Source organism: Calliphora vicina, chromosome 3, assembly GCF_958450345.1.
Source record: "Calliphora vicina chromosome 3, idCalVici1.1, whole genome shotgun sequence".
Lineage (NCBI taxonomy): Eukaryota > Metazoa > Arthropoda > Insecta > Diptera > Calliphoridae > Calliphora > Calliphora vicina.
The window spans coordinates 58,747,032-58,772,364 of NC_088782.1; the positions used below are offsets into that span (position 1 = coordinate 58,747,032).

The 25,333-nt window shown below is 33.8% G+C and overlaps 1 long non-coding RNA gene across 1 annotated transcript in view; it reads right to left on the reverse strand.

The window, feature by feature from the left end:
* Positions 1-21,498: 21,498 nt before the first annotated feature.
* LOC135954203 (uncharacterized) overlaps positions 21,499-25,333 on the reverse strand; it is a 116,408-nt gene continuing 112,573 nt past the window's right edge. Inside the window, exon 3 of the long non-coding RNA XR_010576246.1 lies at positions 21,499-21,589. This is a non-coding gene — a long non-coding RNA (uncharacterized LOC135954203). The remainder of the gene's footprint in view (positions 21,590-25,333) is intronic.

Sequence of the window (25,333 nt, forward strand, 5' to 3'; positions counted from 1 at the left end):
AACCCAAGCCAGTCGATCAACGTCAAAGCTGGGTAATACTTTTTATTTATTTATTTGTTTAAAGGGACAAATCGGACTATAAAAGTCTTAATCTGTCCTTTTTAGTATTATTTTTTATTATTTAAAAAAAAACGCCGCTTTTTAATTTGGTCAACTTTACCAGTGGACAGTTCATATGGGAGATGGGAGTAAAAGTGAGCGCATCAGGTATATATTTTCAGGAGCCCATTCTACAATTATAATATTTATTTTTTGAGAAAATTGAGTTGATGCATTAAAAATCAAGGGAGTTATGAAACTTTTTCAATACAAGTTGTATGGGAAATGGGCGTAAAAGTGGGCGGATAATTTTCAAATGTCACACAAATGATTCTGAGTGTTTAAAAATGCTATGTGCCAAAAATCAATGCCGTAGGTCAAAATAAAATTTTCATTTTGTATGGGAGGTGGGCGTAAAAGTGGGCGGATCATTTTGATTTTTCAATTTTTTCTTGATTCAAACAAAAAATGCCTATGTGCCAAGTTTCATTGTCCTTGGACAACTTCTTTTATTTTTAGCCACTCGTTGTATGAACTTCAACCAATGTGTGTCGTACAGAATTAATAACAGAAAGAAACATGTTACCATTATCCTCAGTTTTATGGGAGTGTTTTTTCGCTACTCCAAACGAATTTCTTTTTGACTATTTGTATAACTCAAAAAAAAACACGTAAGAGAAACTGAAAGAATAACCCGACTTATATTCGACTTATTCTACTAGTCTTCAAAACACTTGCAGTTCACAGCAAGTGGTTCAAGTTACTTCCAGCAAACAACAAACTCTTGTTCCCACACAATTGCAGTAAGTAACTTCTGCAAGCCGTGATTCTTAAAGGCAACTTCTAATAAGAATATACACGAAAAAATAAACTTCTAGAAGTCATGAATCTAACTTGGCTTTATACTCCGCAGTCTCTACTCAGGCCTAAGGAATACCATGAAATCTTTATTTTCATTGTAAATCCTTCTGTCTCTCTATCTCCCTCTCTCTGCTAAATCCCAAATCGTATTATTCAATCGAGTGCCGCAATCGATAACCTTAAATCTCTGCTTTTCCACAATAATTCGAATCAAGTTTTATATGAAACTTCATCTAGTGCATCTAGTAAAAAGTCCACCATTAAAAGTGTTTAGTTTAGTCTGACACCCTCTTGCTACACTTAATAATCTCTTCATAAGAGCTTATTCCTCCAGCTTTAAAAAAGAAGAAAAAAAAAAGTCTTAATGTCAGACAATCCGTCTGTGTGTAACTGCCAGCCCCTATGATGGCCGCAAAGCTGTTTGTTTTGTGTGTTGGGGTTGAGACTAGTTTCCCTTATTGTTTTGGTTTGTTGACAGTGTCACACAGCAAGTTGAAAAGCTGAATTTATTGAAGAAATTCAAACATCAACAAAACTCTGAAACTGCTGGCAGTTTATTTTGTTGCAAGTTTAGCTTTCGTTTGACCACTGTTTATCATTTATGCAAAACCAGCCAACAATACAATACCCTTCAAATACATTTTCCTCATACAAAGTTACATAAATGCGTTTTTTTTTTTTTTGCTGTTGTCTTGTAACACACACAAGATGCGTTGGAATGTTGGCTATTAAAAAAAAAGACTCACCATTACCTTCATGAATTCATTTATTCTTTGCATCTTTTTGTCTGCTCTTTCTTTTTTTCCATCCTTTTAGAATTTGTTTTTTAGCTTTCTTTATTCTTGACATCTGCTACGTTCACTTTTCTTGTTTTTTTTTTCTTTCTAAAATGTATGCTACTAAAAATTCAAGTCAACTGTCAGACTTTGATTTTATAACAAATATTTGTAAAGATTTTCTACTTTCTTTGGTTTTTGCTCTACGCCATCATGCCATTAAGAATCAAGCTGAATGTAAGCATCATCATTCTCAGTCCTCATTAACATTATTATCCTCATTATTATGAATTTGAGTTTATGTTTTTTTTATTTTTTTTACATAATTTATAATTCCTTGCATATTTTTAACATAATCATTGTTTTATACATATTTTGGTAAATAATTTGAGTTTATTGTGATTGTTATGAATTTTGCATTTAAAAATTATGTTTAAAAAGGAAGATTTAGTTTCAGTTGAAGGCAATAGAGTCTTATTACTTTACTTGGTTATTGTATAAAGGAATTCTATCGATTTTCTCATGTCGTTATTTGACCAAAAAAGACAATAGTGTGCTGGACTATCAATCTGAGGGTTGCGGGTTCGTTTCCCGCCAAAGACTCTGGGTGCATCTGCAGACAAGCCAAAGGCATCGGTTAGTAATTCAAAAAACCTCTAGCCAACTATGATTATAAAGTAGTTCCTTCAGGAAGCTATTGAAGTTAAAATGTAAAATAAGTTTTTGCTAAACAAGCCATATTGTTGATGTTGGGCAACGAAGCAGATATTTGTAATTGTAAGAGCAATGACTGTTTTCTGTTCACTTGCTGAACCATTGGTGGGAGTAGAGACTGGCTTCATTCAATCTCTTCTGATTCTTCTATCGTTTTAGGACCTGATCTAAAGAAAATTATTAACCGAACTAACCTTCTGGTTTGAAAGGAAAGAAGAGGACGGCGAACTCGATAAACTCATTGTACTTCGCAACGAAGTGGAAATAGCTGCGATCATTGAATGATTCTGAATACACACGCAGAGAAAAAATATGGTTGGGCATGGTAACTGTAACCATTTCAATATTGTTACAAGTTTTTTAACTATATTATAGTCACAGTAACCATTTACATGATTGTGGTAACCATAATATGGTTAATTTAAGATTCACATGATTGTATAAACCATATATATGGTTACAGTAAACAAATATATGTTTGTGGCAACCATATTTATGATGAAGGACTTATCATATTGTGGTGCTCTCGGCTTAAGGCTTATCATAATCTGAGAACAACATATTATGATAAAATTATTCATCATAAATATGGTTGCCACAGACATATATTTGTTTAATGTAACCATATATATGGTTGATACAATCATGTGAATCTTAAATTAACCATATTATGGTTACCACAATCATGTAAATGGTTACTGTGACTATAACATTGTTAAAAATCTTGTAACACTATTTAAATGGTTACAGTAACCATACCCAATTATATTTTTTCTCTGCGTGCAGAAAGACCTGAATGGATGTTGGATGTGCATGTACGTCTCTACACAATGCGGCTGCAATTCTGAGATGCTTGCCGAAAAGGAATTCCTGGTAGAAGGAAGCGAGTTAGGTCAATATTAAGTTACATGAGTAGCTATCCATCGAGGGAGCTCATACCGGAACAAATGGTCTGATTCGTAAGTTACTCTTTAGTTGCTTTAGGAGAGCCAACACCAAGTGAGATAATTACCTCAAGTTTGTGGAAGACATATTCATATTGAATCGAAAACCATTATGAATCACTACATAAAAATGTTATTTATCCTACATAGAGCTCTAGCAATTGCAGAAGAGGTTTCATCCATTTTCCGGGATCCATTTGCTGAGTTGTGGAACTGGATAAGGGAACTCATATCCACGATTAAGGGACTCTTTGGCAATATAATAGGAGAACGGATCTCACTGCAGAATTTGTAAAAATGAATAGGAAGCAGGGATTATACCTACTCTACCACTTTCAAATTCTAGTCAAAATAAGAAGTAGAAGGAGACGGGAATTCATATAATCTGCCTCTGTCCGATTCTAGCTGAGAAAGGATCCAGATAATTTGTGTCGCCTTTTCTGCTTGCCTAAGATCTTACTTTGATACAGTGATTCCTGAATATGACTTCCATAATTCTCTCCTATTCTAGCAGCAAATGGATACTGGAATGGATCCTTTTCTACAATACCTCTTTGTGAAATCAATTAACGGCGACTTTCGGCGTTCATCGAGATATGTCAGTGCCATTTATTGATTTCGTTTCGAATCAATAAATTATTGAACATTGTACGTAAAGAATTCCCAGCAGTTGGCCAATAACCCCACCGCCCCATAAAGAGGACGTTCTATTTTACACAAATTAAATTAACAATGATACCTCCATTTACCAGGATCCATTTGCTGCTAGAATAGGAGAGAATTATGGAAGTGGATAAGGATGCTCATATAAAACTTAATAGGAGACGGGGTTTATACGTACTCTCCCACTATCCGATTCTAGTCAAAGTGTGAAGTAGGAGGAGACGGGAATTCATATAATCTGCCTCTGTCCGATTCCAGCAGAGAAAGGATCCAGATAATTTGTGTCGCCTTTTCTGCCATGCCTAAGATCTTGCTTCCATAACACTCTCCTATTCTAGCAGCAAATGGATCCTGGAAAATTTCAGCAATGCCCAGAGTTCTATCTCTTTGGGAGACATGGCAATGGAATTTCCTGATGGAGCATTTATAGTCTTCAGTTGATCTTGTTGCTCATAGAATTCGTTTCGAATCAACAAATTAAATTGTACCAAAAGAACAACCGGAATTTGGTTATGTCCCCATTGCAACATAAAGAGAACATTAGATTTTACACAATCATGTACTCCAGGGATCGTAATCTCTGTATTTCAAAAAGGTTGCCGAATCACTGTAGTGTTTTGCAGGCAGATATTCTAGAAATTAAAGAAGTATCGGAATAGCTGGGATTGAATGTTGCATTTACAAATGTCGTAAATGTATATTCTTCCAATCGAACTACCATTGCGGTCTACGTATCCTCATTGCTGAGATCAAAACAGCCTTTCAGTGTCACTCGTTTCTTAACCAGCTGGCTGAGAAATTCATCCAGAGGATAATTTGGTTCCCCTGGTACAGAGACATACTAACTTACGAAACCCGCTAGATTTGGAATGTTTAATTGCAGAAATTCTGGCAGCTAGGGAAGTATCGGAATGGCTTGGGTCGATGTAGTAAATGTACATTGTGCCAATCAAATCACCATTGCGGCCTAGAAATTCTCATTGCTGAAATCAGTAGCCTTTTATTGTCACTCATATCTTCACCAGCTGGCTAAGGAATTCACCTGAGTATAATTCGGTTCTCGGGGCACAGAGACATACTAGGAAATGGCAGGGCAAAATTTGGAATGAAGGACTGAAGAGTTGGATATACATACAGTGACGGACATTACAATAGAATCACTACCAATATTTCATTTAAAACCAGAAGCAATCATAAGGATTGGTGTGGGCCAGAAAATATAAAAAAAGTGGCAAAATGTGTAGTGGACGGACGAAACGACCATTAATTTAATTGGTAGTGATGATAAGACATGGGTTAGACGTCCAAAAAATAGCAAAAACCAAAAACGTTTAAACATGGTTGGGGAAATATTATTATATGGGGATGCTTTTCTTGGTATTGTGTTGGTCCAATTTATTGGATTAAAGAAAATATGGATAAGCACTTGTATGTAAATATTTTGGAGAATGTTATAAAGCCACATGCATAATGGAATATGCCCTTAAAATGGCTCTTCCAGCAAGATAATAACCCAAAGCACACGTCAGGTCTTGCCAAAAAATGGTTTTTATATAACAAAATTCATGTTATGGAATGTCCGTCTCAGTAACCAGACTTAAATCCTATGGAAAATAGTAAAAGACAAACTCTGACCAGAAAAATTGAAAAACAAGGAAGAACTTTGGCAGAAAATTCAGGAAATATGGTATGCAATTTCCCGATCTACATGCGAAAGTCTGTTAAATTCAATCCCCAAAAGATTTGATGCTGTCATTAGAAATAATTGATATGCAACAAAATATTAAGAAAACAACGAATTCTTATGATGATTTTTTATTTTTAATCATTTTAAGACTGATTGATTCTATTTGAATGTCGCATATTTTATTTAGTCTTTTAGATTTGACATCGTTTTTAACATAAGAATATGTTATTTTTTTTATTTTATTTTTTTCTATTTATTGTTTACGTTATGAGCATTAATATATAATGAACAAATTTTAAATTTTTAAATCAAATTTTGTAGTTTTACCGCTTTAATCGAATTCATATGTAGTGATTCTATTGTATTGTCCGTCACTGTATATTCATAACATTCAATAACTTGGTGTCTACATATAGAAACCAGTCTTAATTGTAATAACTGAATTTGCTGCTAATTGATTAATGCATTCAATCACCGAATTTTACTGCTGTGGCCGAAAAATGTTAGTTGGTCGTAATCGTAATTCTTCTTTATCAAAACAGAATTTTGGTTGCTAAAACTGAGAAAATTAATAGATGCGGGGGTGGGTTTTAGACCCAATCTCGTGTCTTTTTAAATAAAACACTGGCTTTTGAATATAGAATTATTTTATTCTTCAACATAGTCTTTTTTGGAGGGATAAAAATCCGTTCCAAAAAATATGATTTGTTGAGGTCATCAAAATAGGTATTTTTTGTGAGATGATTTCATAGTTGCAGCCAAATCTCTTTCCGCCGAGACATTTCTTCAGGTTTTAAAACAAGAAATAGTCATTTGGGGCTAAATCCGGAGAATATGTCGGATGAGCGAGCTATTCGTAGCCTAATTTATGGATTCTTGCATGGAAACTGCACATATTGTGAAAAGATTTGTCATACTCAAGTGATCATTCAAAATTGAAACCACTGAGCCTTGAGTGATGACTATTTTAAGCAAAAAACAAGTAAGAGAGCTATATTCGGCTGTGCCGAATCTTATATACCCCTCACCAAATCATACTTCAAAATACAAATTTTAAATATTTTTAGGTAAACAAACATTTTTTTTTTCAAAGTTGTTTTTTTAATTTTTTGGAAATTTTTTTTTTTAAATTTTAAGAATTTTTTTTTTGTTTTTTTAATTTTATTTTTTTTGGTATACAAAAAAATTCGGGTTAAAAAATATTTTTTCCGATTTTGACCCATTGTAGGTCCAAGTTACTATGGTCTTATATACGTCGTTGCAAAGGTCTTTGAAATATCTATCATTAGATATCTATATTGTCTATATTAATGACTTACTGATCCAGATATAGGTCAAAAAAGGGTTAAAAATCGAGGTCATGGTCATGGTATATTCTTCATATCTCAGCCATTTGTGAACCGATTTAGCTGGTTTTAAATAGGAAACTTCTCGAAAGCATGTCTGACAGAATTATTGAAGATTTGGATCCCGAATATTTCTGGGGTCTTCAGAAAATTGATTTCAACAGACAGACAGATGGACAGACAGACGGACATGGCTTAATCGACTCCGCTATCTATAAGGATCCAGAATATATATACTTTATAGGGTCGGAAAATTATATTGTGGAAATTACAAACGGAATGACCTTCTCTGAGCAGACGAAATTAATTTTTCTCCAAATTCTCCTCATATAGTTTGCTGTCAAACACAAACTATATGGCGCAGTTTAATAAAATTCTGACAGGAGTCAGCTGACAGGTGCCTGTTGGAGCGGTGTTGCCCTTTCATTCAAGAGCCGAACAATTCAAAAAGTCACGGACTTATTGACCTACCCACTTGTAATGAAATCACTCAATTCTCAACCAATTTGGTGTTTACAAGGAATATGGTTTTCTCTCTGCTAGACAGCAGGTTAATGTATAGGTACCTTTTATTAAGCAGAGGATCACTAAACTCCGGAAATAACTGTTGGCTACTAATATAGTTCAGGATCCGTAGCTTTATGATGTAGATCAAGAATGACAGTGTAATATTGTGACATTTACTACATGATCCACTATTTTAAGGTATTGCTTAATAAAATTTGTATGATTCATTGGATCACAGACTGTATGGAAGGCTTTCAATAAATCAGAAGTTACAAGAACTCCTTTTTAAAGCGGGTTTTTGTTGATTTCAACGAAATTAAAAAGCTTTTCATTTTAAAAGAATTGAGCTATAATGTGGCATATAAAGTAGCAACCCTCGTATTGATTTCTGTACAATGCCTGTAATCAAAACAACCTAAAACCTTTTAATACCCCCAAATCTCCACCCCTAACATTCACCTTATTTCCTCAAATAAAATAACAAATGTTGCCAAAAAGTTTTAAAAAATTAATTTCATCATTTAGAATTATATCTCAAGTGTATTAAAAATACTCCTTTGTCCATCCAAGCTGACCTGTTTACCAGTGACCATTTAAATTGTATTGAGAAAAAAATAAATAAAAAAAAATTCAACACAGGAAAAAACTTAAAATGATTTTCGATTTTTATAGTATTTCCGGTTTAATCATCTACAACTGAGTGACTTTTAGTCTTTACTTCCTATTGTCAAGTATTTTATTTTTGCGTTTTTATTTCATTTTTTTTTTAATTTTTCTTTTATCTATATATAAAGAGAGAAACAAATAAATGAACTTATCTTTAACAATTGTTTAACTTATGTCGTTATAAAATAGTGGAAAAAAAAAAGATTTTTTTTCTATGAAAAAAAAAAATCAAGTTATTATCCATTTTGTAGTATTTTTACTATATATATTTCTTTTTTCCAACAATATGACCCCTTGGCGTTGATTCAAATAATTTTTTTTTGTATTTTTTTGCAACGATATAATTCTTGTTGAATAGAATAGAATTTGTAGAAGTGTAACAAAAAGAGAAAGGAGAGCAAGCGGACAAGGAAATATGACAGAGCAAATAGTTTAAATAATACGTGTGCTTCAGTGATGGCAAGTAAAAGTTATTAATTGTTGTTATGAAATTAATGAAAATGTACTTTATTGAATATAATATGAAGTTTTGTTTAGAGATCTAGTTCCTATCTGAGATTCAATTTGCGGCAATGCTGCTCTGAATATTTTTACAGCTTAGACCGCATGTCTACACAATTAAGATGCAATACTTGTTCAGGTTGGTTTTACATAAGGAACTGCTCTGGTCTGAGCCGTGAGAGCAAAGCTTTTCTACACCTTGCTGCCGAATGAGTCAAAAAAAGGCCGTCATCGTAGTACGAGACTTCACCATTATTTTGGTTCCGCAGACCTGATGTGATTACAATCTTGCAGGTTAACTTTATTTATGAGGATCTGCACAATCCAAGTGACCTATCTTATGCCGATTTTTTTAGTTGTAATGCATTCAATTTCCTCCGAAAATACTGTGCCCGAAGTATCGATGGTTGCATCTATCTATCAATGGTTGCAGCTTTTTTTCTGAAGTTTAACTCCATTTATAAGACACAAATATATCGTGGTCTCCACGATCCAGGAAACTAAACTTACCCGGAATTCTAATTTATTTATCTTCAAAGCGTTCAATATCCTCCGAAAAGACAGTGCCCAAAGTATAAGTGGTTGCAACAATGTGCAGCATACTATATCGTCTGATTCTGATGTTCAACATCTTCAGTTCCAGGGTATTTCCAAGAGAAACGAAGTTATAGATCTATTATGTTTATGTTCCGTCCGTAGACAGTTCTTGTGTTCAGTATTTAAACGCTCACCATGAGATCTGGCACTCTATCATTGGAGAGGCGACAGAAGACGTTGCGTTGGCGAAGCATATTAACTAGTCCATGTGAACGACGATGCCTCTACATGAATTATGTCTGTCCGCCAAATATAACTCTATCGGATCAAACAACCTCCCCATAGTCATCTTCCTGGATCGCATAAATAACTATATGGATTCTTAAAGCAGGACCTATATAAGAAACCAGACATGAGCGCCAACAGAAACTTATCATACCGCTTTATCAATGCTGTTCCGGAACCCTTAGATGTTTACAATGTTGAGAGGTTATTCCGCGAAACCATCACTGCAGCAGCCACTCGGTTTATATATCGCACTGAGTTTGAAAACATCCGCAGTATTGCTCCCAGCAACTCATAAATTGCTCAGCAGAACCAGAAAATCAACAAGTTAGTCAATGAGGATAAGTGGAAACGTCACTGTAGCAGCCGTTCACATTTTCCAGCCAACACAGCGAAACTGACAGATGAGTTTGACTACATCCGCAGTACTTATAAACACTTTCCTTGATCGAATAAACAACTTTATGGTTTCTGAACGCCAACATGAGCGGCTTCAGAGACGTATCCCACCGCTTCATCAATGATGTTCCGGAACCCTTAGATGTTAATAATGCTGAGAGGATATTCCGCGAAACCGTCGCTGCATCAGCCACTCGCTTTATATCACACTATACAGCTGAGGTAGACGAATTGATAATTGAGTTTGACAACATCCAATCCCAGCAACTCACGAATTGTTCAGCTAAACGAGGAAATCAGTTGGTTAGTTAATGAGGATAAGTGGAAACGTAACTGCAGCATCCGTTCACATTTTCCATTCAACACAACGGAACACAACTGGTTTCTGAACTCTGCACATATGTAAGAAAGCAGACATGAGTGGCTTCAGACACTTATTCCACCGTTTCAATGATGTTCCGGAACCCTTTGATGCTGAGAGGATATTCCGCGTCATTGCAGCAGATGGTCGCTTTATATCGCACTATACAGCTGCGCTAGGGTAATAAATAGATGAGTCTGACAACATCCGCAGTACCTTTCCCAACAGCTCACTAGTTGATCAGCTGAACTAGTAACTCAGCGGTTAATCTCTCAGCTGACATATGAGTTGACCGTTCCCAGCAACTCTCGAATTCCTCAGCTGAACCAAGAAATTACAAAGTTGATCAATGTGTATAAGTGGAAACGATGGGTTGATCATTTGAAGAACAGGAGTACGAAAGTTTTGGTCTCAAATCTCTCTCTAACTCCAAGAAGAAAAATGATAGGGTCGCTATTCTGTTTGTCGACTTCACCATTTTCAGCCCCTAAACAGAGTGGCCGGGTCTTTAGCCATTTATTTATTGAGCGGCGAATAGAAGTGTTGTTCACAACATTGAAGTAACTAAAGAACCACCGATTGTTACGTCTAATGAAGTTGCAGAAGTCATCAAAAATGCTATAGGCTTAGATGGAATATCTGAAGATGAGCCAGCAGTTGAGATTATGACGAAGATGCTTAAACTTTCAAATGATCATCCCATCAAACCTGATTTCTCTTGCCGCTATAATACCCTTCATCTACTTTTCTTCTCCTCACAGCACCACCACCACCACAATATCAAGCGTCATTATCACTCAAGTCTCAAAAGAGCAGACCAAACAATAACCAAACACCAAAGAACGGCCCTTGCTAACTTCTTCAAGGACGTATTTCAGTTCTCTCTACCGAACATCCTGATGAGATTGATCGTGAACTGAGTGACTGTCTCTCAGGACGGGGTCTTGCACCTCTATTGTATAATTACAAACACAATTCCACCACGAGGACGTGATTTCGTATAAGGACATTTGTGATTATGGGGTAGCGACATTGAGGTCAAAACATACGAGACCTATGAGGTTTGGTGAACAGTAATCTCAGCAATCAAACTGCAATTATCACTAGAAAAAAGTAAGGCTGGAACTGAATGTTGAAATCGTTGGCGCCAGAACGATTATAAACCATACAAGGGTTTATAGTCGGCTGGTCTGTCAAAGTCTGATTGCTGTTTCTGTTGATTTTGCGTTTGTTGAATTATTCACAGCGACAAATACTAGTGAATTTGACAGATCAGCTTCTAAACAAGTGAAGAAACAATAACTTAGCTGTTAACACCACCTGTAAAGTGAAACCATCCATATATTTTAAATAAATATCCGATCTTATTCAGTCACTGGTAACTATGAGTGCCTACCACTGGTTTTATACTTTCTCCAAATCGTTTAACAACTTGGGTATAAAATACGATTTTATCTTTGTACTTTTTAGTTGAAAATTGTACCTGAAAATAGTACCAAATATCTCCATGACTATTTTAAATAATACCTCTACATGTGTGTATTTGTAAATGAATCCACTATTTGTGTGTAGAAGAGTAGAAAGTAAAATGTTGTTGTTGGAATAACTTTACCCTCGAGTTCAATTCGTATAGTATGATTTTTTCTGTTCACAATTTTAGTTTTATTTTTTTCATTTTTCATATTTTTTTTTTTTAATTTTTTATACTATATTTTTTTACACACAATGGCAATACATCTCTGCTATTTTTTACATTTTATTAACAAATATGTAACTGTTAGTGACAATATGACGCCTTCAACGTGCAGCACCATTTTTTTCTTTATTCTTCTTTCAATGTTGCAGCGGAATAAAAATATATGAAAAACAAAAAATAAATAAAATGTGCAAAAAATAGGAAAATTTTGTGGTAAGTAATGGCATATGGCAATATGGATGAATAAGTGGATTAAAGTGAATTTGTGATTTTTTTTCTCTCTCATATTTTTTTATATTTATATTTTTTTATGATTTTATGTCAACGTATTTAATTTCTATGGTGTTAAGAACTAAAAATAAAAACTCATATAACAAGTTTTTAAATTCATTTCCGAACTTTTATCAATAATTTCAAACAAGGATGTTGTTTTTTTTTGGTAAATACAGGACATGTTGAGAGCAGGAAGAGTTAAAGTGAGTTTAAACATATTTTTAAATTTAAAAAAACCCTTGAAAATCATTCTCCAATTGCTTGTTAGTATTAAACTTTAACCATAAAACTTCTTTGCAAATCAACTTGACCATGTCTCAAGAAAAACTTTTGCAAATTAAGTCTCTCCTCTCCGCTCAACACAATGAGGATGAAAAGAAATATAAACCTGACATTTCACAAATAAACGGACCTTTTTAAGAACAAATAAAATCGAAAATTAAGCATCATTTAAAATCAAACAAACCCCCTGCTCCCCCCCTAAAGCTCAACAATAGAATACAATAAAAAGCAAAATAACAATCAAAAAGTAGTAGCAGTAAATATTACTGTATCAATGGCAGTCCAAAAACTAGCAAAAGAATTTAAAAAATATTTTGCTAAGAAACTACAAAGAATTTTTGCTGAAAAAAAAGAAAACCTAGAACTAAATAAAACACAACGAGGACATTCTTAAAAAAAAGAAATGGCAGGAACTGTTAAGAAGGAAAAAGAACATACTAAAAAAACTGTGAATATCTTTTGAACCCATTTAATGTCCTTGTAAACTGCAGGCGGTACACAGCAATTATTTAAGGCAACTTTTCTTATAAAACAGTCATGTGGAAATCATGGCACATAGTTGAAGGAAGATTTCAACTGAACAACAAAAAAAAAACTAAAATAAAAATAATGAAAGCAAAGGAAAATAGTTGAAATATATTTCCTTCTTCAATAGTGTTACAATAATATGCACGAGGGCAGTTATGATAAGTGCTTGAAAAAATAAAACTATAGTCCAAAAAAGCAGGACATTTAGAAAGTAGTACCTCAAACTGCTTCCAGCCATTATCCTTAGAGTACACAGAGAAAACAGATTCGTAATAGCAACCGAATTTGTTGTCAATCGAATGATTCTACCTTATTGACCGAATTTTACAGTTGTTGCTGCAAAATGTTAAATGGGGTAACAACAGTTTGGCTGCTTTAACCGAAATTCTTCTTTGTCAACCGACTTTCTGTTAATATAACTGAAAAAATCGATGTCATCTGATTGGCAACAAATTCGGTTGCTATCACGAATCTGTTTTCTCTGTGTGGTAGTCTACGAGACTCAGATTCTGCGATTACTTAGTTAAATATTGAAGCACACTTTGACGCTACAGCTAAATACCGCTATTCAGAAGCAATCAAACACAGCAGCAACTTTAACCTTAATTTCCATAAAACCATTTTTAAAGAGCTGCTTTGGTGCCAAAGCATTAAAGAAAAAACTTTAATTTAAAAACTTAAAATGTTTTGATTTTTGACCTTATATACCAAAGCGGCGGGACCCTAAAGTGGGATACCTTGAATATATTCAAAGTTGGAAACTATGGCCATTCCGGTTTTATCCTAGTATACCAGCACTGTTCTTGAAGCAGTGTTCTTCAACGCTAGCTCGTCCATTAGCTAACCTTCTCAGCATTTTATACCAAGTCGTCAAATTTCCTATATGTTGGAAGGTTGCTAATGTAACGCCTATTCCTAAAAGGGAGAGGCTAACAACCCTGTAAAATATCGCCCAACAGCAATTTGTTCTGCACTTTCCAAAGTTATGAAGAGTATTTAGAGTCCAACAATTTACTCAGCGACCGGCAGTATGACTTCCGTAGAGGACGCTCTACGGGAGATTTGGTGTCGTTCCATACACCGCACAGAGGAATGGCTTCATACATTTTTTTTGCAAAAATTATAAGGAGTGGTCGTAGAGCGCTGAAAATTGGCAACGAGAATTATATGGACCAAACTAAGAAAAAAAATTTGTTATTAAAATCGACCACGCCCACTGCCCATACAATCCAAATTGATTTTTTCGCATAAAATTGTGTATATACAAGCAAAAGTCTAGAAATTTGCTGCATACATTTATTGAAACAAAAAAGGAACGCACGCCAAGTTTCAATAAAATCTGTCACGCCCACCGTCCACGAAACCCATACATAGATAAGAATTTTCTCTACAAAACTGCATCATTTGACTTTTGAAATTGAGTGTTTGAAAAATTGACTTTTTGACACCAAAATCCCTCTGTGCACCGTTTTGGCAAAAGTAAAGTGGTGGCTTTGGATATTTCTAAGGCGTTCGATAGATGTGCGCTTTTATCAAAACTTATTGCTTTTGGTGTCGGTAATAACTTCTCTAGATTTATAGCCAGCTTTCCCACAGATCGCACTATACGAGTTGTTATAGTTGGAATCTCATCAAGCGAGTTCGAGATCAATTTAGGGGTACCTTTCTCCTACTCTATTTCTTATATTTCTAAGCGACCTTCAACGCCAAACTTCCTACCATATCAATTATTTTGCAGATGACAGCAACATTTACCATTCGTATTCAAAAATCAACGATACGCTTAACCAAGATCTTGTGACAATCTCTAAATGGGGTTGTGCAAATAGAGTCGATTTTAATACATGCAAGATTCAATTTTGCATGTTGACACAAAAACGAATGACAGATCATGTTGCCCATCTGTTTTTATGGGTGGTGTAAATATTAAGGAATCAGAAGCTCTCGATGTTCTAGGAATGAGTATTCAGTGCGATGTCCGCTGGACAAAACACATCTTTCAAGTGTCTCGTCTCGGATTTCTGAAACGTTGTAGGAATTACTTCACTCCATCTAATCTGGAATCTGGAAAATGGAATACAACTCTCATGTGTGGCCGATCCTTCGACGTCAATTTTGGAGTTACTCGACCGCGTACAGGAGAGGTCGAAGGTAGGGTAGGGATTCGCTGGATTTCAACATGTGGGCTGTGTTTCACTGTTCGATACCGATAATACAATGGTATGTGCTTTGCTGAAATTAGAGAACTTGTTAACGAAACCCATAGTTTTTTACAGGGAAAATTCTTTCTTTAACCGTACTGCCCGTATGTGGAATATACTTCTTCCAGAAGTCTTTCCTGTCACTTTCAATATAGGCAAATTCAAATCAAATGTCCACAAACACTAATCCCTTTATCCTCCTTTCCATAACCTATTATCCTAGTTCCAAAACAATGCATAGCATGAGTGCTGGTTGAAGAAATAAAAAACAGCAATTTCAAAATCTTTAGAGCAGCAGGATTCACCCAAAGTTCAAAGTTTAGAAATTGGGTACCATACTAATTAAAGCCGAGATACCTTGAAAAACTATTTTACATGTCCGAAATTATGCTTGAAAGCTATAAAAGAAAATCATTTTTGCACCGTACCATTACTTGCGATGAAAAATGGATCCATTACGATAACCCGAACCATAAGAGATCGTATGTGAAGCCCGGCCAACCAGCCGAATCGACACCAAAACCAAAAATCCATGACGCTAGGGTAATTCTGTGTATTTGGTGGGACCAAAGGACCATCATAGGGAACCTGTACAGAACACAACTGATTCGTAGACACGACAACGCACGGCCACCTTTTGTAATACCTATTAAAAGTATTTAGAATGAAGTGCTGGGGAAGTTTTGCCCCACCCGCTTTTTAGTCCTGACCGTGACCCGTTCGACTACTATTTGTTTCGATCAATGCATAACACTCTCTCTAGGATACGCTTCACTGCAGAGCAGTGTATCCGAAATTGGCTTGATTCGTTCTTGGCCTCAAAAGAAGAACAGTGTTCGGATGGTATTAGGGAACTTGTTCCTGATCCGTATGTGGAGCAAATGATGTCTTTTCTGTCACTTTCAATGTAGGAAAGTTCATATCGAATGTCCACAAACACTACTCCCATTATCCTCCCTCCCATAACCTATTTTCCTAGTTCCAAGACAATTCTTTGCATGAGTTGGAGTCATCAAGTGAGTGCTGGTCCAAGAAGAAGTAGAAAAAATGGTTATAAGGGACCAAGAGGGTTTTATGGATTTCTATGCCCCCCATTTTCCTGAGCAATTTATGTTCAGATTTTTGAAATTTATAAAATTGCCGACTTTTCAGCCGCTGATTCTTCACCAAGACATGACCCAACCAATTTGCTATTGAGTAGTCGTATTCTTCCTTTATCCATCCATGAAAACGAATTTATCCTATTTAGAATTTACCTATACTGTTCTGTTTTTGGGTATTTTTCTTCCCAACTGTTGTTAATGGGTTAATAGCAGTTTTTAAGCTCTCAAAATCTCTTCTTACTTTAGCCACACAAATCTATATATATAATAAGTAAGAAAGTATGGTCGGTCAAGCCCGACCATATAATACCCTACACTAAGTAAAAGAGCAAAAACATTTTTCTTTTAAAATTTCAATAATTTATATTTTTGAGTGATTTTCGGAAGTGGGCCTTATATGGGAGCCATGACCAATTATGGACCGATCACCATGAAATTAGGTCGTGTGATTTATGTCTATATGAAAGTTTACTATGTTGAATTTTGTGAGTATACCAACATTTTTAAGCGATTTATGCACGTTAAAGTGATTTTCAGAAGCTGGTCTATATGGGAGCTATGACTAATTATGGACCGATCGTAACAAAATTTGGTGACATGAATTTTGTATATATAAAACTTTTTTGGAGCGCAATTTGTGGAGATACATTTATAAATTAAACATTTATGACCGATAAAGTCCAATTTCGGAAGGACGTTTGTATGGGGGCTAGGTGAAATAATGGACCGATTTCAGCCAGTTTCAATAGGCTGGGTCCTTGGGCCGAAAAAATAATATGTACCAAATTTGATCGAAATATCTTCAAAATTGCGATCTGTACTCTGCACACAAGGTTTACATGGACAGCCAGCCAGACAGCCAGCCAGACAGCCAACCAGACGGACGGACGGACATCGTTTAATCGACTCAGAAAGTGATTCTAAGTCGATCGGTATACTTTAAGGTGGGTGTTAGACTAATATTTTTGGGCGTTACAAACATCTGCACAAACGCATAATACCCTCCCCACTATGGTGGTGTAGGGTATAAAAATGAAATGGTCCATGTATATAATGTCATCACGTGAGAACGGCTGGAGCGTTTTGGCTGATTTTTTTTTATTCGATTCGAAATTTTCAGGAGATGGTTTGTAAAGAAAAAAAATTCAAAAATTCCGGGTAAAACTCGGAAATTATTTTTTTTGTCAGTCCAGTCAACTGTAATAAAAAAGCTCCCTAAAGTATGCAGTACAAATTTAGATATTTTATTTGCAAATAAATAAGAACAGGCAGGAGTATGCGGGTTGGAGAAACTTGAGGAACTAACATTAGTAAATGCAACCGGGCGAAGCCGGGGCGATCAACTAGTTTATAATAAACAGAACTTTTTAAAGGTTTTAACGATTTTGACAGTTGAAGAATCCCTTTGGACTGTATTCAAATCTTTGTTGATGTTTTTTTGTTACAGTTTTTTTCACATTTGTAGCACAACAAGGTCATCATCATGATGTGTTTGTTAGCTGTTTGTTTTTTTTAGTTTATTAAAATATGGTAAATTAAAAAATATACAAACAAAAAACCTTATTTTATTAGAGCTTGTTAAGAGCAAATGTGTATTGTATGGCTGCGAAAATAAAAAAAATAATAAAAATAAAGAAAATAATATAATGCCACTCCTTCCTGCAGCTACTAACTGCTCTTGTTCCCGGCTTTCGTTTCTTTTATTTATATTTTTTGTTCAGCCATATGTTATTGAAACGAAACTCATTTTTCTTTTCTAAACATATTTTTTTATTTAAACAAACTATTGCCAAAAGAAAAGCCACGCTGAATAAAAAAATAATAAAATATATAGAAAAAATGTAATAAAGGTGAACAACAAGAAAAATCTTTTACTATGGCGTACTAACGCTAATAGTTTCCAACTAACGAGGCCATAAAATGTGTAGGTTGAAATGTTTCCATGTATGGATGTATGTGCACTTGGTTTGGTTGGTGTATAAACTTATTCTATACATTTGCTTTTGTCATGGTGGTGGCTAACAGGATGTGTGCACGAATGCAAGGACTTATTTTTATACAACAATTTGCTGAAATCAAATGTTCAAGTCATTTGTATGTAGCATAGTTCGAAAGCAGTGATCGCTACTCAGAGCCACCCGAGCTGTGATCGGTTATTTACAAGTAAACAATACAAATGTCAGCGAAGTTCATAAAACTTATCAAATAATAAACGAAAACAAGTAAGAGTGCTGTATTCGGCTGTGCCGAATCTTATATACCCTTCACCAAATTATACTTCAAAATAAAAATTTTAAATATTTTTAGGTAAATTTATAAAATTTATTTTTTTTCCAAAGTTATTTTTTCATTTTTTGGAAAATTTTTTTTTTCTAATTATTTTAATTTTTTTTTTTAAATTTTAATTTTTTTTTTAAATTTAAAATTTTTTTTTCTTTTTTTGGTGAAGAAAAAAATCGGGTTCAAATTTTTTTCCGATTTTGACCTATTGTAGGTCCAACTTACTATGGTCTTATATACGTCGTTGCAAATGTCTTCGAAATATCTATCATTAGATATCCATATTGTCTATGGTAATGCCTTAGTAATCCAGATATAGGTAAAAAATAGGTCAAAAATCGAGGTTGTCCTGGTTTTTTCCTCATATCTCAGCCATTTGTGGACCGATTTTGCTGATTTTAAATAGCAAACTTCTCGAAAGCATGTCTGACAGAATTATTGAAGATTTGGATCCCGAAGATATCTGGGGTCTTCAGAAAATTGATTTCAATAGACAGACAGACAGACCGACATAGCTTAATCGAATCGGAATGACAAACTATATATACCCTTCTCACTAAGGTGAAGGGTATAATAACAATCAATAACTGGCAGATTTGGTGTAGTGGTGGGGAACCTTGCTAATTTAATTCTTTGATTCCTACTTTTTTTTCCCAGGGGGTGGCGGTCTGCCTGACCTTTATCATGATGTTATCCTCTTTTCCAGGGGGAGGGGTGATCAGGGGTCTTCTTGGATGGATTTTTTAGAGGGGTGTTAATTTTAAAAACTCGGAAACCATGATGAACATTTTTCGTCCTATGCCAGGGATAGAACCTGGGGTGCTTGGTTTTTTAGGCAAGCACTTTAATCACAACACCATGCCGCCACAAAATACACAGAGGGCGTTGTTTTTAGGCAACGACAGATGACAGCACCATTATCCTAGACCAGCTAGGATAATGGTGCTGCAACCGATTAACGAAACTGACACAAGGCAAAAATAACAATTGGCTGGATCTTATGGCAACATCCTACATGTATCCTTGGACCCGCTACAGCAGACCAATCACCTACTTAGCAGGAACAACAACCGTTTAACGAAATCAGTCTGGTTCTAATGGCAACATCGTACATGAAGACACACGATACTCCAATAACAAGGACTACAATCTTACATGGGAAATATGCGAAAAACCGTATATGAAAATCGTATAAGATGGAGATGCTTTGTAGAAGCCAAATGCTCCCAAGAGGGGTAATGGAGAAAGAAAACAACTAAAACTGGTCAGATTACAACAGGGAATCTTTATGCCGACCACTGTTCTAAATTCGGGTTAACTTGGCATCAATTAAGCGAAAAGGTTTGCCAACAGTATTCAATACATCCGGATGTAATGTTAAAATCATGAATCCATTATATCCCTTACTTTTTAAATGATAATGCAAGGTAAGGGTGGTATTTTCAACATTTTAAGGATGAGGTTTTGACTGAAGTAGTAAATAGAACCCATCGCAAGTATCTCAGGGCACCTTTAAGTATAAGTGGAGACAAATATGTATAATAGAACCTGCGAAATGTATAATCAATATGAAATTGTAATACAAACATCTTTTACCACTTTAAACTTAATTATTTCTTAGGCCACAGCCTGTTCACAAACATGTTACGAACATTGTAAGAAGCCTGAAAGAAAATGATACCAAAAGTTTAAAAGTAAATTTTGAATTAAACTACAAAGAAAAAAACTTTGTATAATTTGTAAACAAACAGGCATAAAAAGGCCCAGGACCGGCATAAAATACAGTGCTGCTGGTCTACATTTTAGTTCGCTATTCTCCTCGAATCAAAGGTCACAACTACATATTTATGATACTGGTCGTGGACTGTTGCATGCTAGAAAAAGTAAAAGAGAAAAAGCTTCACATTATGTGGGCGAAATTGTTCACATGCAATTGGTTTCTTTATATAAAGAAGTTGATTGCCTCGTGACTTGTGAACTTTAGTGAATTTGAACTAGTGATTGATAATGTAAGTTTGCTTGAATTGCATCTAGGAGTACTAGTTTATTAGATTACAATAACTCACACATATTCTTTAGATTTTTTAATGTTCTCCAAATTATTTCTTATTTATTTTACAAGACATATAGTTGCCATCTATCGTCATGCCTCTGTAGTTGCTTTAAGAAATCGCTTAGCTCTACTAATGCTTTAAATTTAATAACTAAAGGGTGTTTTTTAAGCCCGATAGAACTTGAAATTGTACAAAATAACACAAAAGGAGGAATCCATATCAAAACGGGTTCCTCAAATCAATGATTTTTTCATCGGAAACCCTTTACATTTCAAAAATATTGCGATTTGAAAATTGAAAAAAACTGTGTTGTTTGCACTATAATGTTCAATAACTAAATGAGAATAAATGACAGATATGTACCATTCAAAATGACATATAAAAAAAAACAAAATCCGTGTTTAAAAGATACGCCATCTATTGAAAGTTACGTATTTTTTGTTATACATTTTTCAGAATATTCTTTTATGTTTAGCTATTGTTGCTAAATAATAATCATGGCTGTTGCTTTTTTGTTGTTGTTCATTCCATAAATTTGAGATTCACATCATTGCAAAATTCTAATTCTAGTTATTTAGTCAATATTTCTATACCTAAACTCTCTCTAGTATTTATTATAATATTTTTTATATGTAAATCTAAAAAATTCTAAAAATAGTAACAATATATTAATTCATATATTGTAGAATTTCTATTTGTATTTAATAGATACAAAAAAAAAGATATACAAACATATTTACCACTACACAATGCAGCCAGCAGATGAGTGTTAAAAAATAATGCATGAACAAAAAAAATAATAAATAAAAATAAACAAGAGCAAAACTTACCAATTTATTTTTGTTGTAGTTTAGTTTTTGGAATATTCTTTTGGTTTAAACAATTTCTGCAATGAAAAATAAAAACTAAAAATAAGATACAACGAATATTAGAGTACTTTCAGTTTGCTTAAAAAATAAAATAAATAAAAAAACAAAGTGCAAAAAGTGTAAAGCAAAAAGAATTGAAATGAAAGAAGTGTGTATAATAAATAATAAATACTCGTACTTATAAATATTTTATTGTCTGTTGAACAACACAGATTATTTGCAATTTGGAAAAACTTTTAAAAATTTTCAAAATGTATAAAGAGGATTTTTCGTTGGTATTGTTGCTTTATTTGTTTGTTTGAGTTTAATTTAAATAAATATTTGAGGATTTGTTTAGATGATTGTACAAAATACATACAAACTACTCTTAGTAGTAGTTAGAGTGTTAGGAGAAGTGGGTTGAAAGGTTGTATAGTTGACCTAGAATGGATATTGTTTAATAAATTCAATAGATTTGTATTTATACAAATCCGTTCTTATACAAATGAGTTCTTTTGAAAAGCTGTAAATCTGTTTAAAGCAGTGGTCGAAAATCATAGCCACCAGGGACCGAACATGATGATTTATTTACCTGTAAACGCTTCATAAGCGCTTACAATAAGTTTTAGACCTAAAGCTGTTAATTAGTGTTTCATACATCCCCAGACTAAAATCTGTTGAAAACCCTTAATTACAAGATTGCCACTTCTATGTTTTACTTGATTTTCATTAAAAAATCGATTTTTGGTTGAAAATATAAGTGATCGCAGATGATCGTACTTTTTCTATTTGGACCAATATTTACCGACTTATATCCACTTTTATGTTTTACTTAATTTTCATATAAAAAATCGATTTTTGGTTGAAAATATAAGTGATCACAGATGATCGTCCTTTTTCCATTTGGGCCGCTATTTACCGACTTATAGCCACTTTTATGTTTTACTTGATTTTCATATAAAAAATCGATTTTTGGATGAAACTATAAGTGATCACAGATGATCGTCCTTTTTCCATTTCGACCGCTATTTACCGACTTATAGCCACTTTTATGTTTAACTTGATTTTCATATAAAAATCGATTTTTGGTTGAAAATATAAGTGATCACAGATGATCGTCCTTTTTCTATTTGGACCAATATTTACCGACTTATAGCCACTTTTATGTTTTACTTAAGTTTCATTCACAAAATCGATTTTTGGTTGAAAATATAAGTGATCACAGATGATCGTCCTTTTTCCATTTCGACCGCTATTTACCGACTTATATCCACTTTTATGTTTTACTTGATTTTTATATAAAAAATCGATTTTTGGTTGAAAATATAAGTGATCACTGATGATCGTCCTTTTTCCATTTGGACCGCTATTTACCGATTTTTAGCCACTTTTATGTTTTACTTAATTTTCATCTAAAAAATCGATTTTTGGTTGAAAATATAAGTGATCACAGATGATCGTCCTTTTTCCATTTCGACCGCTATTTATCGATTTATAGCCATTTTTAAGTTTAATTTGATTTTCATATAAAAAATCGATTTTAGGTTGAAAATATAAGTGATCACAGATGATCGTCCTTTTTCCATTTCGACCACTATTTACCAATTTATAGCCACTTTTATGTTTTACTTGATTTTCATCTAAAAATCGATTTTTGGCTGAAAATTTAAGTGATCACAGATGATCGTCCTTTTTCCATTTGGACCACTATTTACCGATTTATAGCCACTTTTATGTTTTACTTGATTTTCAGGACAAGCCTAAACTTTACAACAGTTGATTGACATTCTGCCAAATATTAAGCGATCTCATGATTTTTCTCTCGAGTTTGAAACAATAGGATCGTTAGTAAACTCCTTAATTACATTCCAAGTCTACTTAAGGACCTGTTTAGCTTTTTTTCTCAAAAATGCATTAAAGTTTGTAACAACTTTTCTTACATGACATATGCTAATTTAACATTCCTTGCTACAAAACATATGGAATATAACCAATTCAAATCATAAATTTAATTTTAATTAATCAACTAGTTTCAAAGATTAATAATTTTTAACAATGTTCGTTTTTACATATTTGAAACATAACTATGACAAGGCGAATTAGGCATGTCAAACCTTAGAATGTCAAATGACAGCAGTTTTGACAAGTTGAGAGTTATTATTTGTTAAAACTGACATCAGCATGCTAAAGTATTGAAATAACACAATTGTTATGCTTCTTTAATTTAGATGCCAAGAGTATTAGCTTTCAGTTATTGACATGCAAACATGCCGTGATTAATTCTAATGAGAAAAAAAAGAAAATATCAGATTACTTCCATATAACAACAGAATACAGAAGCTTTATGTTATCCAACATTAAAATATAATTTAACAAATATTTGTATAACAGGAGAAAATTCCTAAAAAAAAAAAACAGAAAAATCTGCTTGTAATTTACAAAATTTTGTGTTTGCTTGGCTTGGTCTGTGACAAAAAAAAATTCAATATTTTTCTATACATGTGTCCACATTGACTATAATGCTTTAGCAATAGCAGCAGAAAATCTTCAATTTCATATTATTCTAAATATAAATTTCCAAGTAATGTTTTCTCAAACAGAATTTATTTTTTCCAGTTTGGTTTTGTGCAAATAAATCCTCGCGGTCTAATGGTTGGCCACAGAAATAATCAAACCAAACCTCGAAACAACACAGAAAAAGTGATTTAGCCATAATCCCCAATAACATTAGTCCACAGCAATATAATCATAAAATTACAACGAACGACAACATTATTAGAGATAGCAGAACAACATGAAAGAAATGAATAAAAGTAAATCTAACAATCTATCATTCAGTCAGTCAGTCAGTCAGTCACTAGTGTAATAAAATCGAAAATATAAGGATTTAGTTGGGAGTATAGTGGCAGCAATTTCAAAAAGGTCGAGAAGCTGTCGTGGGATATAAGAGAATGTTCTTAGCTGTTCAAGAGCATGAAGTTAACAGAGATGAAGCTTCCAGCCGATCATATACGCCCTCGAATTGATTTTGTCTTTTGAAACATTTTGTGAAAAGAGTATAGACTTTTTGTATCTTCTTAAGGGCTAGTTTTTGGGATAAATATACTCTATATTCCTTGGTTAAACCTAGCTTAAACCTATTTGTTTTTCACATATTGTTGATTTAGTTAACTGAGCCTGTTAAACCTAAGTTAGCACTGTCCAAATGCAAACAGTAAGCATTGGTTAAAGCCCGGTTAAATTTGTTTCACACTTAACTTAACCGAGTTTTAAACAAAGTTTAACTAACAAATACATAATTAGCTTTAAATTAAAGAAAAATACTCACTTCCCTTTTACAAATACTGTCCACTATCTTCATAAGGATTAGTTTTTGGGATAGAGATAATCTATATTACTTGGTTAAACCTAAGTTATTGTTGATTCAGTTTATAAACTAGGTTTAACTGAGCCTGTTAAACCTAAGTTAGCACTGTCAAAATCCAAACAGAAATCATTGGTTAAAGCCCAGTTAAATTTGTTTCATACTTAACTTAACCGTGTTTTAAACTACGTTTAACTAACAACTCAAAAATTACCTCTAAATTAAAGTAAAAATCTCCTCCCTTTTACAAATACTGCCCACTATAACTGTTTATATGTTTGTTTATTTCGTGTTGTTTCTAGTTAAACATTTCGTTATCAATATGGGAATTTATTACGTATTAAAATAAAATCATCATCATCAAAAATAAAATAAATGGAAACTTCTAACCACCCACCAAACCATCACCATCTCCACC